At 34.7% G+C, this 16,715-nt stretch overlaps 1 non-coding gene across 1 annotated transcript; it reads right to left on the bottom strand.

Moving 5' to 3' along the window:
* Positions 1–12,840: 12,840 nt before the first annotated feature.
* On the bottom strand, positions 12,841–12,911 carry TRNAG-GCC (transfer RNA glycine (anticodon GCC)). Its single transcript has one exon. It is a non-coding gene; the product is annotated as a tRNA-Gly (tRNA).
* Between the last annotated feature and the right edge of the window lie 3,804 nt (positions 12,912–16,715).

The following is a 16,715-nucleotide window of genomic DNA, read 5'->3' as shown; positions in this document are numbered from 1 at the left end:
TGTAGTGATGCAGGAAATACTGCTTAATGTATTTCCTATTCTAGAAGTGTAAAACCCAAAGGTATTAGCAAGGTTGAGGCCGAAGTTTTAAACGCGAAAACGTGTACGTCGGACATTGAGCACCGCTTTCCTATAGAGAGGTTTCAAGGTCGCATGTCACGTGATAAAACACACGTTTGCTCCGCCCATTCGCCATTTTTGTGGTAGTTTTCGCTCGCTTAGCTTGCACGTGGTCTGTTATTCGACGTCTTTTTTTAGTTTAAACGTACAAAAATACTGCAGTTCTATTATCATGGATTAAGTTAAAAAAGATTCTTTTCTTGTGGGCTATTCTAGCGGTCTAACAGGACGAGATGCAGCTCTGTACGAAGAGAAAATTTCGTTATTTCAAGGCGATCCATACGAAGCCAGTTTATCAGACTTCGTCGTAGATCAAGAGTTGTGGCCGAAAGTAGAATTTGGTGACATTATAAACTATTTGGTTTTGACAACAAATTTCTACACCCTGTCACAAATGAAAGCTTATAAATCTTTAGAGGCCCATAACTATTTAACAAGTGGCTGGGTTTCTCCTGATATAAAAGTAAAAGTAATGAATAACAGCGAAGTAATATTGCTTGGAAAGATATGTTTTCTTTTGTTTGTTTAAACTCGTGTTTTTACGTATTTCTTAACTAAGAATTTTTGTCTGAAAGTAAAAGTCTAATTAAAAACAGCTGTGGAAATTTTTTAATTCAAATTGTTCAGTACCTTTATTTTCTAGTTGAAACTAGCATATAATAAGCCTACTTGCTTTTAGTTTTAACGTGTAATGTTTATAAGTTTGCACTAGCTAAAGCCTGAAATTACATTAGTTATTCGTTTATAAATGCACTATACCTAACTAAATTAATATAAGCAAATCAGTAAACTCTTTTAGGTTTTAAAATATAACTTAGTGTTTATTAACGTAAATATTGAAATGAAATGTTTCTGACAAACTCTTGTATTGATATTCACTTTATTCGTAACGAAATTTTTCCGGTTAATTCTCGAGAGCCATGCAGTTTGCCTTCGTCGTGAAAGCTCCTCAGTTTGGGATCCTTGATGACAAATAATGCCGGGAATTTTAAAAAATGATGTTCCTTTGTTCTTGAGTGAACTAGCATTACACCCAATTACACAACAAATCACCATAGTGATATTCGCGACGAAAAAAAACAACACAAGAACTCCAGTTAAAGCGCACGTGAACACACACAAAACGTAAACAAGTCACAAAGAGTCACAAAGATGGCGCTGGACAATTGCGCATGCTCATGACGTCACTCGTGATGTCGACATGAAACCTCTCTATAAGCCTAGAAGTTTGACAATGGTGTTTGGAAAGTCAGTGGAATCAAGCTCAATGTTCCAAACGCCATTGTCAAACTTCTGGGATTACAGGAAAGCGGCGCTCAACGTCTGACATACACGTTTTCACATTTAAAACTTCGGCCTCAACCTCGCTATTGTTCAATGGCCAACTCTATTTGATCCTCTGTGATACTTCTTGCATACAATGTGATTCTCTCTCTCTAGGCTGCCAAATTTGCAACATTTCCTTGATAAACTACACTTTTTAATTGTCTAAAACACCATAGTGGTGAGTTTTGGTATTAATTTTTTTACAGATATGTCTTCCACGTATCCTGAAATATCACTGTACTAAATTGGGTTACATTTTGTCTGCTAAATATCTCTCTAGATCAGTGGTTCCCAATCTTTTCTAGGATGCGGAACACTTTTGTGAGCAATTTTCTTTAGCGGAACACTTACTTAAGTTAATATGAAATTAGTGATGTAACGAATAGTATATTCGGCCTCAGCTGAATACCGAATATTCGGCTAGGAGTGTGGCCGAATGGCCGAATATTCGACCAAGCTATTCGACTTGATTAACGCACGTACGAAAATTGGCGCGCAAACCGCATTATGGCAAAGATCGCGCACCGTGCTCTCTATTGGCCCGCTGTCACTACGATTTTTTCTTCCATTAGGTCTAAATTATTTAAATTAATTAATTAAATTATAATTATTAAAAAGTTAATATGAGATGGAGCCTAACGTCTACCTCTAGTGCCAAATTGGTTTATAATTTATGTAATAGCCGTAAATAGCCCGCTATGATTCGGCAGTTGTTGGTATTTAGATGTAAGTTATAACTTATAAGTTATTTTATTTGCAATCGATCATTTTAACTCTTTAATTAAACACTAAAATTTTGTTTTTACTACGTATTTGTAGACTGAATAGTACCCTAAGGATATACTTTAGTGGTGACATAATATGGTCTAGTTTCTCCCCAGTTGTGGAACAGTTCAAATATATCGTATAAATATTAAAATATATGCGAATACGAATATAACATAATTAACTAAACAATAACATTAATGCCGATACATTCTAACCTACACGTCATCAATGCCATAAGATATCGGGCTAGATAAAGGCTATAATATTTATTTAATTACGAAATAATTTAATACTAGAGTTAGATGCTATTTCTTATTAACTTTAATAATTATAGTTTAATGTTCAGCATTAATAAAAGTAACAAAAATGATTAATTTACTGTGTTTTTGTTATTTCTTACTCCTGTTTTTAGGTATTTGGCCGATAGTGATTAAATATTCGGTATTCGGCCAAATAGTGATTTAAATATTCGATATTCGGCCGAATAATGAAAAATAGGCCGAATAGGCCGAATACCGGGTATTAACCGAATATTCGTTACACCACTATATGAAATACATAAGCTTGTCATCAGTTATTTTATTAGAATTGAGCAGTTATAATTCAAAATCTCTACTCATATTATTAACGCCAATTCTAAGACAGGAAAAAATATACCTAAATAACTTTAATGGGAAACTTGTGCCTGATGTTTTTTACATATTTCATTCAGTTTTTATCATTGCCGTTATCTTATTCAAAACAGTAGTACACTCCATAAGTACGAGTCATACATATATATTTAAGTTTATGAAAATTTTATGATTTTAATTTTTCGATATTCGGCGGCTCGAATACGATTGTACACTTTCCGATTTGCGACTAAATCTGCGGAACACTTGGAAGATGCTTACGGAACACCGGTTGAGAACCACTGCTCTAGATGATTAAATAGGGATGCTTTAATTATAGTGTCAAAGTCAAAATGGTTTTGATTTCTTACAAGCAAAATTTTAACTTCTAATATCTCAAAACCCTTTTAGTTTAGTTCATTTTTAGTGTGTGTTAAAATAATTTTGATGCACAAAAATATATATTTATAAGATATAAAAATTACTTTTTAAACTCTTCAACTTCACAGTATTTCGGTGCACCATAACGAAGAAAAATACCATCAGTAGTAGTCCATCCTGAAAAATAATTATAAAAGATGAAATCTAAAATGCCAGGAAAAAAGAAATAAATTTGACAATTAGAAAAATAAACATTTTAATGCATCATTTAAGTAATTTAAATTCATTAAATAAAAAATTTTAGGATATGGATTAATAATTACGATTATTTTTATATACATCCAAGGAATTAATGTAACCAAAAGCCAGATGGCCAAGTAGCTAAGGCAGCAGCCTACCACTCTGGGAGACACTTCATCGAATCTGGATGGGTGGAAAAAACTCCAAGAATTTTTTGGAGGTGGCCTGTCCAGACATGCCAGACCCCATCACTCACCATTCATCCGCTCCATTGTGGGCCTGAGCCAAACTCACGTAATGGACTTGCTAAAAAGGCCCTCGTATTGCTTACAAGACAAAAAGGGTTTAAAAAAAACTGTTACTACAAAATAGTTTAGTAATCAAATTGTAAGTGATGCTGTATACTGTAATTATCCAGATATAAGGTGTACTTTTTTTTTAACCAATTTTCCAGCTGTTATATATGAGAGAGAGAAAGTATGGCAATTGGTCAAAAAATGACTGCAAGATTTTTATATATTTGGACCAAGACTTGTGACATTGAGAAATGCAAAGAAATTTGAAGGTTTTTCTTATATGTATGTATGTATGGATGGATGTTTGTGTGCACGTGAACTAAAAAACTAATGTATTGCCAAGGTCAACGAAAACATTGCTACGACTCTGATCACATAATACAAGAATTCTGTATTAAAACGAATATATTAAAATTAAAGATGAGAAACGACAGCTCATACAGAAAATTTTAACTGCTAATACCAATAATCAAGATGAGATTCTCTTTGTTAAATGCTTTATTTATAGAAAAGATACAACAATAAAAATTGAAAAGTGAAGGGAATCACTTATTCAATATTTTCAATTTTTTTTTTCCCTTTCTTTTCATTATTCTATTTACTTTGACATAATTTTTCTTTTCATTTCTCTGAACTGTACAATACATTCCTTACACTTCGGTTTTTTCTAAACGTGTTTACTTCCACCCATTACAAGGCAGAATTACACTGAATATCAAGATTCTTTTATCATTTCAAAGTGTCTTTATGGAATTACATGCAATGATGCAAAATTGAGCCATTGGGGCCTACCCAAAGACATAAGTAGTTCTGTTTATAAAATTTCATATTCTATTAACTTTAAATTAAGAACTTTTGTTTGCTATTATAATGCAGAATTGAACATTTTAGGTTTCTTTTACTCTAAAATAACTTTATAATAGGGTTTACATGCTCAGTATTAAATTAGATAAAAAAAATAAATAGCACTGACTTAAAAAAAATGCAAATATACTTTATAGAAAATAAAAAAAAAGCTTAATAAATAATAGTCATAGAAACTAAATAAAAATCTTTATATATGCATTCAAATGTAATAAATAAAAAACTACTACAGTATAATTAAATGTTTCACTGGAAAACTAAGAAACTGAGCAATAAAATATAATTTTGAAAATGTTTATTTCGAATTGTCTGACAGTATTTACATTATTTAATAAAATACGAAAATATAGAAAATACCATATGTCTTCAGATATCTGTCTTCACAATCATCAACAACAAACAATCTTCATCTACAGAGATGGCCTTTTTATCAGAGCTTTTTTCTTGGAGGTTGTCTCAGTAGATGAAGATTGTTGCTGGTGATTGTGAAGACGGATATCTGAAGACATTTTGTATTTTCTATATTTCTGTATTTTATTAATATTGACAATGTTTCTCATACTTTTAGGTAGTAAGAAATAACATCCAAAAAATAACATGTTCCATTTACCAAAAAATCCCAGCATACGGATGACGCATAAGCACGTCAACTACTAGCAAATGTTTTAAATTATCCATCTTTAACTCTTCTTTAAATGCTAGTATTATTACATTAATAATTGGAGAGAAAATTCACACAAAAAGGCATTATCTTTCGTTTGCAGAATGTTTTATGATCTTACGAGTGCTTTCGACGCAGTAAAAGGCGTCGTCCTCGGGTAGAATCGGAATCGTACCATTTTGAACAAAATTTTAAACTGAAATGAGAATGGTATTAGCCATTTGGAACTTTATAACATTTAGAACAAGAAACTTTTTAAAATTTAAATTTGAAAAATGCATAACAACTAGGCACATGCACCTTAATACATAGTGTAGGCAAACGGTGTAGGAGCAGAGCTAATATTGATGTTTTAATCGCTTGCATAGATTAATCCATACTCCAGGCAAATCCAGGGTGGGGGAGTTGAAAGGCGACAGCAACTTAGTGAAAAGGGCCTCTCAAATGTACACTAGACCCCCTTCATTACAGCTACTAAGCATCACCACGCGGTCTCAAAGCAGTGTGTGTTGGTGTTGCAATACCATCCTGAAGAGCTCAGTGTCACACTTTCCCACTGTAACAGAATGTCGGTGCTCAGAGATGTGGCTAGAGAGCATTCTAGTGTACACCCCTATATAATGGGTGTGTTCCGATTCTACCCGAGGACAACGCCTTTACTCCATCAAAAGTGCTCGTAAGATGATAAAATGTACAGCAAATGAAATATAACGTTTCTTTGTGTAAATTTTCTCTCCAATCAGTAAAATTTTTGGCGTGATGTCCACCATACATGTAAGTTATCTTACATTAATAAATATAAAGGTATCAACTTATGAAAAATTTTAAAAATGGGATGCTTTAGACATAATAAGAAAAATAACAAGTTTATTTAAATGGTCTTTCTTATTTTGATCACTTCAGCAATTTCATATACAGGATGATTCAAAATTTCTATTATGACTCCAATTTCAAAATTTCAATGCATGCTTTCTAATCTTTATATTGATGACACTCATCAATTGAATAAAGTTCCAGTATACCAAAGTTTACATTACAAGCTACTGTTTTGTCCAGTATATGAATAGTCCCTTGAATCCCTCAGAATAATAAGCTAATAATGATCAGATGTCAAAACAGAAAAGGCAGTCTGCCACTCTTAAAACCAAATCCAGATTGAATCCTCAAATTCTTGTTGATGATTTCACTGATCAGGCCCATCCCTCATCACTTTATTAATTTGACAACTGAATAAAGTTGTCAAATTATGGATCTGGGACTGTATTCTGGTTACTGATCTCTTTTCTCTTCTTTCAGAGAAGAAATTTATCTCTCAGAGACAAAGATGATTCTGGTCACTGGTAACAATCTTGTCTTTGTTGGTGAGGTCTGATTCTATTACGTTGATTATACGTATTTGGTTAACTGTGTGCACAGCATAGTACAGAATTTTAACCAATAAAATTTCAAAATTTTTGAAAAGGCAGAGTACAAAATTGTAGATCACTTAGTTGAAAGCACAAGGTAAAACACATAATTTTGACAAAAATATGTTTTTGTTTTATAATGTTTTTACAGATTGTAATGTCAAAATGACTCAGATAACTCTATTAAAAAATAGAAATTTTAATAATCTAACTTAGCTAGAAAAGCATGCATACTCAGTTAAGAAATTAGATGATAATATTTTGAAAAATACTTAGACAAATGACTGGAAGTAACAGATAAGATTAACAGCATATTCAATGCTTCAGTGATTGACAAAGAATCATTAACTTACTCCGTGTTATTCCCGATACATATCAGGCTGAAAAATAAAGTCCCAGACTGATGACCTGAGATATCTCATTTCTGCTTGGGAACGTTTTTATAACATTACATGTCACTACTTGTACTGAATTTCGAAATTGACTCATATCATATGAATGGGTATGTTACCTAGTTTTTGCATGGCAGGTTATCACAATAATAGGATTAGTTGTTCAGAAGAAATAACAAAGGAAAGAAGAGCCTTTAGTGAGAGTCTATTTCAAAATGGCGGCAGTAGGGAGAAGTTGTGCTCTGAAAAAATCAGAAATGATTGAGTATTTGTTCAATTTAGGTCCGATGAGTCTGAATTATCAGACAGTAATGATGAATTTCTACAAAGTGAGAATGCGAGTAATAGTAGTAGTGATAATGATCATGAAAAACCAAGTACAAGTGGAAACAGAGGTCAACCACGCAGTCATGCTCATGGAAGTAGCAGGGCAAAACATCAGCGTGTTAATATTGATGATGGGTGATGCCATACAAACTTCACAAGTCCTCAAGTGAACAGTTTTACTGGACAAGCAGGAATTCAATGTAAGTTACAAAGTGATGCCACAGCATTTGACTGCTTCAGTGTACTTTTTGCTCATGAACTTGTGGACAAGATTATTGAAGAAATGAACAAATATGCTGATACTTTGATGAAGTCTGACCAATTATGTGAAAACAGTTGATTAAAACAGTGGAAACCTACAACAAATCCAGAAATGAAGGAATATTTGGGACTTTAATGATTATGAGTATAATTAGAAAACCTTCCATAAGTATGTATTTCACAACTAAAGATGTTTTTTCAACACCATTTTTTTTTCAGGTGCAATGTCAAGCAACTAATTCCTACTTTTATTGTCATGTTTACATTTTACAGACGTTGATCAAGCATCAGGTGGTGATGATAAACTGCATAAATTACGCAGTGTTATTGATCATTTTCACCACAAATTAAAATATGCTTACATCCCAGATGAAAATGTATGTATAGATGAAAGTCTTATGCTATGGAAAGGTAGGCTTGGATTCAAGCAGTATATCTATTAGGTTGAGTCATAAATAAGTTCTGTTTTTTAAACTGAAATTTATTTGCCAATAAAATGTACAAAAATAGACTTTAATCTAACACATATTCACCATCATTATTAATGACTTCTTGCCATTTTTCGGGCAACTTGTCAATTCCCCTTGCATAAAATTCTGGTGGTTTTAAATAAAAAAAAACTCCTGGATGGACTCCTGGACTTGGTCATCATTTTGGAAGCATTTCCCTTGTAAAGCATTCTGCAGTGCCCGAAAAAGATGGAAATCTGTTGGTGCCAGGTCCGGTGAATATGGTGGATGAGGAAAAACAGACCAGCCAAACTCCAACATTTTTTCTTCTGTAATCTTCGCTGTGTGTGGCCTTGCATTGTAATGCAATATGGTGATTTTTTTTCTGTTAACAAGTGCAGGATGCTTTTCATAGAGTTTTAGCCGAAGTTGCTCTAACTGTTGTATGTATACATTTGCAGTAACAGTTTTATTGCGTGGCAACAACTCAAAATGGATAATTCCTCAACAATCCCACCATACACATAACAAAATTTTCTTTCCATGCACACTGGGTTTAGGGTCTGGTTGTGGCTGATAATTTTTGTCAACCCATTGTCTTTTTCGAATAACATTTTCTTACGTGATCCACTTTTCATCTCCCGTAACAATTTTAGCCAAAAAAGATTCCTTTTTGTCAAGAAAGCAAGGTAGCAGCTATTGACCTTCTGTCTGCTTTATTCCGTTCACTGAGGTTATGTGGAACCTAAACTCCCAGCTTGCTTACTTTTCCTAGTTTTTGGAGGTGACAATTGATGGTTGATTGGGATGTGTGCAGTTTCTCTGCTAACTCCCTCGTCATTTGCCGTGGATTCTGCTCAATCAGGATTTTTAAAACGTCGTCGTCAAAGTCTGAGGAGCGACCTGGTCTTTCTTCATCTTTTAAGGAGAAATCACCAGAACGAAATTTTGTAAACCACTTTCGAACTGCTCTGTCTGAAATTACACCACTGCTGTAGACATTGCAAATCTTTTTTGTTGTTTCTGTAGCATTATTGCCGAGTTTAAACTCCCACGACATGATATGGCGTACATGCACTTTCAAATGTTCCATTTTAAATGAATTCAAAAATAATTTTTTATTACATTATTGACACTTCAGTGTTAAAATTTACATTTATAGACTATTTGCTAATAGCCACTAATAAAACTCAGTTGAAGCAACACAACATCTGGCAAGTATTTGACAGTCATTTACACTTACTCGCTAACGGAACTTATTTATGACTCAACCGAATAGTAAGCATGCTCAGTTTGGTGTAAAAAACTATAAAATTTGTGAGTCATGTACAGGATATGTTTTGGGATTTTTTAGTTTATATAGGAGCTACAACAGAATATAGCAATTTTGAAAGTGGGCAAGGTGAGCACACCGACATTAGCTAAAACACTTCTTGATGAACACACAAATGTAGGTGGAACCATGAACAAAAATTGCATTGGAATGCCATGCAATTTTCCTGATCATAAATTGTGAATTTATGACATGTCGAAAAAGACCATTTGTCTGTATTTTGTTGGAAAGATAAGAGGAATGTGTGGATGCTAAGTACAATGAGTGATAATGAATTCTCAGATTCTGGTAAACATAATAGATCAGGAGAAATAATAATGAAGCCAAATTGTGTTCTGAACTATAATTGTAATATGGGTAGAATTGATCTGTGTGATGGAGTGTTATACAATTATCCGTGCATGAGAAACTGTAAAATGGTATAAAAAGGTGCTTTTTTCATTGCACTGTATAATGCTTGTGTATTATATCGACAACTAACAAAAAAAAAAAAAACATGTTATTTTTTGATTTTCATATGGCTGTTATCAGAGAAGTCATGGAAAAGTTTCACACAAGCAGACATATAACCCATTGTGGTTGAACATAACATGAAAATCCATTGCTTTTATCCGAACGGCATTTTCCTAGCTATATACCATCTACAGATGAAAAAAATATCCAACCAGAATTTGTAAAGTATATTCAGCAAACAAAAAGTGAGTAGAATAATGTTACCAGTGTGAACAATGTTCCATTCCACTATGCATTGTTCCTTGCTTTGAAATTTATCATACTAAAATTAACTTCTGAAATAAAATTTTTTGTTTTTACATTTTTTAATACGTCTATTTTGTGTGTGCAAAATAAAAAGTAATTTGGAACGATACAATAGATACAATATTTCTTCCCTAAAACATGTAATCACAAGGCGCTTGACATCAAAGAAAATTCAATGTGGAGCATCAGTAACAGGGAAAATATTCAACATGCAACAGGTTATAAAAACAGTCAGTCGAATTCCCCAGTAGTCACTTGAAAAAAAAAAAAAAACAGAAGAGTTATCTCTATCTCAAAATATTCCTTTCTGAGATAGAGAATGTTCTATAATATGACTGTATAAGGTGAGTAGTATCCAGTGATCCATAAAGGCTACAGACAAAAGACCAGTTGAAAGATGACTATCTGCACATTTTCTTGAGAAAAACTCATCCAGGATCACATTCAGAAAGAAGCGGCAATCTCTCGAGACGTAAACAAATGATTAGCCAATTAGAGAATAGCATGCGACATAGACACAGTCTCTCAAAGACGAGCGACCGCAACCAGACTACGGTCCCCGGTTGCAGCTATGATAGGCACAAAGAACAGTCATCTTGGTACTCTTGGGCAGGAAAGACTGGAGTTTTCTTCTATGGGCAAAATACTAATAGTGTCCAAACCATGTCATCCAGAGCTGCATTTTAACCTTATTTATTGCTAATTTGTACAGACTACTTAAAAATAGAAACAGAAATGCAAAGTTTCATGCATTAAACCATATGATAAGGACAGAAAAACTGGAGCACAGTGTTAAAAAATTGTTTCTAAATATGATAAATTTTACAAAATTATAGAATTTATACCTGCAATTAAAGGTTCTGGAGCAGCCATGTCAAAAATTATAAATATTACTTTAAAAAATAATAATAATATTTAAATCTGAACTGGTAACGAAAACTTCCAACTTCAACCACGCTTCATTCTCACTCTTCTCTGCATAGCACAACCTGGTGTTCAAATTTAAAAATCTATTGAGATTAAATAAATTTATTTAATAATATTTATTATCGATTATTAATACGAATAAAGATATATATTTAATGCTGCTTAATAATATATTTATATTAATAAATGTGCAGGTAAAGCTCGTTTACGCCATCTCGCTTTTCGCGTTTTCTCCATAATGACAGTTTCAAAATAGCTGCCTACTATTTTAGGATGTCCGAGATCGAACCCGGATGATCGAAACAAGAAGAATTTTTCGAGAAATTACGAAACAAAGAACGTTACAGTGGCTCAGTTCGGTTTATTTGTTTACGGCAATGGGACACACGGGCGATTTGTCGAGGGGAATACCTTCCGGGAGGAATGTCTATGAGAAACTGGGCCTGATTAATTCTTACAAATGTGAAGAAAACCCAAAAAATTCCACGTGGCCAGCCCGTTGGAGATGGGCGAACAGTTTCGACTCCATGAAGGTTAGGGGCTGTCCAAAAATTATGTCCGCATTTTTCTTGAAAGTTTTACTCTTCATCCTCCATTGTCCCAGTTTGTCCAAGTTTCCGTAACGCCTCTCTTCTTCGGACGTCCAACAAAACTGAAGCCATTCCTCGAAATCCTTACCACTTTATGAATAATAAAATGCATAAACTGTATAAAATTTAATGAAATAAAACGGACGTCCATTGAAGTTCAACTCCCTTCCCTTCCCATTGTCCAACTTTGGGTGCGTTCTTTAATAGCGGTCGCTCTGCGTCTCCGCTACTACGGGAGTGCGCTGCTGTTTGTAGGCATTTAGGAACGACGGTAAAAGAAAGAAAGATAACAGCGCCCGCACTATCGATAGTAAATGATGGAAGAATCTATAATTCTAAAATATGAGCTTTTAAAAGCAAAAGAAGGGTCCCAATTGTAAAATTTAACCATAAAATGGATTATTTGTTGAAAGAGAATTTAAAATAGCCACTAAAAAATAGAATGCCAGCTACCATTCGAAAGAAAATTCGAAAAGACACATCACCGCGGGAACTAACTTGCTTTCACAACTTCTAAATTTTAATTCATAAAATTACATAAAGGACCCGGAAACAAAACTATCTGAGCCATGGAAGACGGCATGTTGTTTTCCACCGTAAACTACTGCTACAAGCGGCCGTTTTTGCCGTTGGACGGCGCGCACTCCGACCGGAATTTAGGAACGCGTTCCGCAGGAATTTTTAAACGGATGTCGCTCGCGCGAAGTTACGCAGCGGAATAAAAGAACGCACCCTTTGTCCGACTTGTTATAACTTCCTCCCTTCCTTCCAGAGTGGATCGTAAAAAACAGAAATAAAGTAAACTTTTTATATAAACAAGTTCTTGTATATAATTGTATATAAACTTTAAAATATAGTAATAAAATTAAGATAATATCAATCAAAATATTAAACTCAATTAATATTTATTGTTTGACGACAAGTCACTGTTGAACACATTAAACTGTTTTCGCGCCCCTGCTAATTTTGTGTTCGTATTACCGGTAATAAATTAGAGGACTATTTTTCCAATTGGTAACAAAGAAATTAATAGTTTATAAAAATATCTCCAGCAAAAAATTCTCGAAGACCGATCCAAATCTGTTTGTAGTCAAAATTGTTGTGAATGTGCGCTTGTGCAAAATAAAACTGCATCGGCCGGGAATCGAACCCGGGCCGCCCGCGTGGCAGGCGAGCATTCTACCACTGAACCACCGATGCTTGAATGACATACTTTCAAATTATACATTTATAATGTCATCGACCTGTATTCGCAACCGGTTTTCCTCTCCTGTTGAGAAAAGCAAACGATATTCTATCCACCTATAATAAGATTACTTTAATATAACAACCGGTTAAATTACATATTGGTGTTGTACTAGCGCTGCAGTCATGCTAGGACGTACCAGAGCGGTGCCTTAGTACTTTTTTATAAGCAGGGTGAAGCTTTTTACTTTGTGAACATCTAGGTTGGACTTTAGACTGTGTATTTCGGCCAAAACACTGAGAAAATTACTTCTTGCACAGCTTTTTGCGCTGATTATGAATATATAAATTATTTTTGGCTCATTTAAGCCGTTTTGTAGTTATTGCACCACAAAGTTGCGCTCTGCCTATACAGAACTCCATAGACGGTGGCGATTCAAACTCGGGGCGCCGCGCCGGTTAGAATTCTGACACTTTTTAATTCACGACTACACCCCTGTGTTGCACGATATCATTTGCACACTAATGGATTACGAACTTCCACGTTAATGGATGTAATGAAAAACGTCAAAGAAGCACAAACAAAAGGGAACATCACTTTTAAATAAATTGAAAATCTAGCAACGAGTTGCGTAACTATCCCGGCTATTATGAGATTTTATCATAAAAACTGTTTATAGTATTAATTGTAATAAAATAGAAAAACGCTTAATTTTGAGGGTAGAGATGAGTTTTATAAAACAAAAGTTTTATTTGTTAATAAGTAGTAAAATCTTTATTAAGTCCGACCCCTATCTAGATATGACACATGATTCCTCCCCCTGTATCTCTTCATCCTTTCGATCTTTAACACCGAAATTTAATAACATCAATGCCCCTTTATACAAGCTACCGTGCCAAATTTCATTTCTTAATCATTACTCCATCCTGAGATATTAAACGAAATAGACCCGAACACAAACATACATACATATCTAAAACACTTTTTCCGCTTCTTGACTTTTTTGGGTTCAGGAGATCTCAAAACATGGAGATTTGCAAAAATTCGAAGGGTCAAATTTGATATGATTCCAATACTTTCCCGTGTTTAATTATTATGCCTGTACTAGTATACAAAATAAATTTTAAACTTTCCCTTGTTATGTATACATAACAGCCGAGAAAATATAAGCAAAATAAATATAAACTTGCTAATTCCAGAAACATATAGAAGCATCAATACGGGCAGTCCTCTAATTAAGAACTTAATCCGTTCGTAGCGGTGGTTCGCAAGTCAAACAGTTCGTAACTCGAAAAGACGATGTTTGGCGCAAAAACTCAAATACAACGTTGTTTTTACAATTATGTAATGTTTAGGCTACTTGAATAATGTTGAATTAAGATTGTTAAAGGGAAGTATAAATTCAAATCAATCACATGTACATTATTTATTAAAATTACTCATTTAAAATAATTACAAATGTACAGTACATATGTATGTGTGGCCGTCAGCCATATTGTTTTCTTGTTTATTTTTTGTTTTACTTCATAAGTTGTAAACACATATATATGTTTTCTATCTTCCTTCTTCCTTCATTTCTATTCTCTTATTTCCGTTCCTTTCCTCTTTGTCTCAACAATCTAACCGTTATCGCTGGAGGGCAGGATTACCCCTTCTAAAAACTAAGTAAGAACAAAAGAAGGCGAAGAAGCCCTGAAGGCTAAGTGGTAAAAGAACGGACACTTTTTGGCTAGACCTCGAGAGGAACGGAGGTGCAAGGCAGCGTTCGAGACTCGAAAGAGATAGAAAGAAAGGAGGCTGCAGGACCGTCGAGGCCAGAGAAAAATAGGCACGAGGGCCAGAGAGCGCCGAGAGAATAGGAGAACATCGAGGACGAACAGCCGAATAAGGAGGAGGAGGAAAGGCTACCATTGTGGAAGGGTACTTCCCCGAGTTTATTGATCGATTGTGAACCCGAGTACTTTCTGTCTATTTCTATATACTTTCTATCTTTCCTAAGTCTATCCGTTTCCCTATTACATTAGTTTTAATGTAGTTATAAGTTTAGTTTTTAAGTTGGTTGTATAGGTTTTATGTTACGGGCGTGTGTATTATTGCTTGTACGCGAATAAGTGGCGACCCCTTCCCCAGTGAGGATACTCAAGTTGGGATCAATTGTAAATAATAAAGAAAAGAACCGTGTTCCGAGAGAAATAAAGGAATATTTAATTGTATATATAAGTTTTTATGTTCCTATTTATAACGTTTGTTCGCGTACGTACAAATCTCTCGATACGAACAACCACATATGTACTGTAAACGTTTTTAACGTAAAAGTTGGCTGTACATAAAAAATAACCAACTGCACTTTAATAGTAAACAAATAACACCACACACAATTGACACACGACTACACTTCAAACTCAACTAATAGCCTCTCACCTACCTCTCACGCTTAGAGTATCTAGATATCAGAGTAGCGACACACGAGTCATCGCCGCCATGTTCTGTCGATCGACTGTCATCACGTGGTCTATGGGTTTACATTAAGAAATAACGATTTTTTTAGTTTAATAAAGCATTTTATTCGTAAAAATGCTTTATTAAACTAGACCACATGATGACAGTCGATCGACAGAACATGGCGGCGATGACTCGTGTGTCACTACTCTGATATCAAGGTACTTTACTCATGCTCATGTTAACCCGCCGTCTGTCGGCTTTGTTCGTAACTTCGAAAGTTCGGAAGTCGAATGTTCATAAGTAGAGGACTGCCTGTATAAGAATACAGTACATTAACTGAGCATCCTTATTATTTCCCCATGGATAGATGCGAACTATTTAGGACTGGCTTCAGGACCGTGCCGGGCTATGATGCAAAGAGGCGGCACCGTAAGGAGCCGGCATAAAAAACATTTAAGGGACGGCATTTCGAAGACGTGCATCATACTGAGAAAATCTACCGCACGATCCTGGCCGGCTTGTCCATTAACCTGAATTTAAGTTTTTGCAGGAAGTATCTATAGACTGTCTATGGAAAGAATCAACTTGAGAACGTGATGTTCCTTCAGCTAAAACAATCAACACATTCCTTAATGATATCAGCACTTAATATGTCGGGCAATTTGCAAATTTCATTTTATTTTCTCTCACTAGATGGCATAACGACTTTTTCGTTAATTAATTATGTTAATATTTTATAGCATTCATACCAGAACGTGACGCTTTCATAATACTGTTTATAATGGTGGTTACGTGTTTAACAAACAAAGAAAAACCGGAAGTGACGTTCCACAACTAAGCGATCAATGGCTGATGCTCATTGGTTAATACCCAAGTCCCTTCTTTCCTCAGACAGACTATAGCGTGTAACAAAATGGCGTCTTTACACGACAACTTAAATTCACTTTAATTTCTAAATCTAATGTTAGTATTAGACACGTAAAGAAAACCCGGAAAAACTCCACGCTACTGGCTTGAATCTACATTTTCTTTGAAATTTCTTCATTCTGAATTTTCGATTTAGCGCCATCGTTTGTTTGATTTGGCTCTAAAGTGTAATAATACTTAAGAAGCACTATATCGAGGTGACAGTACACATATATTCACACAAATTGTTTTGTTTTGATGAGATAAGACAGCTTTTTTTTTTTTAAATCTCTTTCCGCCCTGTGGGCACTAAGGAAGGGCTCTTTAGTAGGTACCGCATTATGGGTTCGGCCAGGCCCACAATGGGGCGACCGGGTGGTGAGGGACGGGGCCCGACATATCCGAACGGACCACCCCCCGAAAAATTCCTGGGGATTATTCGACCCGTTCGGATTCGATCCCGGGTCCCC

This window comes from Centruroides vittatus, unplaced genomic scaffold (genome assembly GCF_030686945.1).
Source record: "Centruroides vittatus isolate TY-2023 unplaced genomic scaffold, ASM3068694v2 contig_2695, whole genome shotgun sequence".
Taxonomy (NCBI): Eukaryota; Metazoa; Arthropoda; class Arachnida; order Scorpiones; family Buthidae; genus Centruroides; species Centruroides vittatus.
The sequence above is the reverse complement of the archived record's forward strand: the minus strand, read 5'-3'. Positions and strand labels throughout refer to the sequence as shown.